The sequence below is a fragment of the Sapajus apella genome, unplaced genomic scaffold (genome assembly GCF_009761245.1).
Source record: "Sapajus apella isolate SASKATOON/1434 unplaced genomic scaffold, GSC_monkey_1.0 scaffold574, whole genome shotgun sequence".
Classification (NCBI taxonomy): Eukaryota; Metazoa; Chordata; class Mammalia; order Primates; family Cebidae; genus Sapajus; species Sapajus apella.
Window position 1 is genome coordinate 40,682 of NW_022437500.1, and position 1,161 is coordinate 41,842.

Here is a 1,161-nt window from a genome sequence, read left to right on the forward strand (position 1 = left end):
CAACCTGATTTCACCAGGTAAACAAGGGCCGCCAAGAGGCACATGGGAAGACAAACCTCTCCACCAATGCTGGTTTGCAAGTAGTGGTCACAAAACTGGGACACTGAAAAACAGCAGCTGCTGACCCTCTTCCCTTCCCCACTCCCTGCCATTCAAATGGTCGTTGTAACCAGGAAAGATGTGGAGTCTGGAATTACAGCAGCTACAATTGAGCATGTGAGAGACTCTTGCCTTCAGAGTTCATGCTAAAACTGCATTTCCAGGCCAGGCACGGTGGCTCAAGCCTGTAATCCCAGCACTGTGGGAGGCCGAGGCGGGTGGATCACGAGGTCAAGAGATCGAGACCATCCTGGTCAACATGGTGAAACCCCGTCTCTACTAAAACTACAAAAAATTAGCTGGGCATGGTGGCGCGTGCCTGTAATCCCAGCGACTCAGGAGGCTGGGGCAGGAGAATTGCCTGAACCCGGGAGGCGGAGGTTGTGGTGAGCCGAGATCGCGCCATTGCACTCCAGCCTGGGTATGCAGGGCCAACACGTAGAGTTGGCCCTGCATAAAAAAAAACTGCATTTCCAGGTATTTCAAAAGCTTATGTAAGGCAACTGTCAGATAAATTAGTAAAAAAGACTCCCCTTACCAAGTGAAGGCAGAGCCCCAAGATTGACTTGTTTCTCTCCTTTCTTTTGATAAATGACAATAAGTTACATTCAGTCCCATTTTACAAAATGAACAAGTAGAGGGACCAGGATCTCTGAGCTTTCGGTGATTGTAATAATAGTGCTACAAACAAATTTGTATGATTTTATAAATAAATAACAATGAAATATAAATGACACAAAAAGTAAAATATTCAGATTTCAGTGTACATTGTAACATGTACTATGACAAAATGGGGCCTGAGGAGAAGATCCATGGCAGTGCCGGTGTGAGGTGGAAAGGGGCAGGGAGAGCCTGGCCCTGAGAAAGGAGAAATCAAGCACTGACTCTGAGTGCAACTGTTACATCAAAGAAGAGCACCCGGGAAGGCTGCCTTCTCCCCACTGACGTGGAGCTGAGGACCCCGATGCCAGCTGCATTGAGCACAGGAAGGCGAGTCTGGCAAGCTGTCCCTTGCCACAACAGGCATGGGGAAGCGTCCCCTCCTCAGGCACTCAGACACTC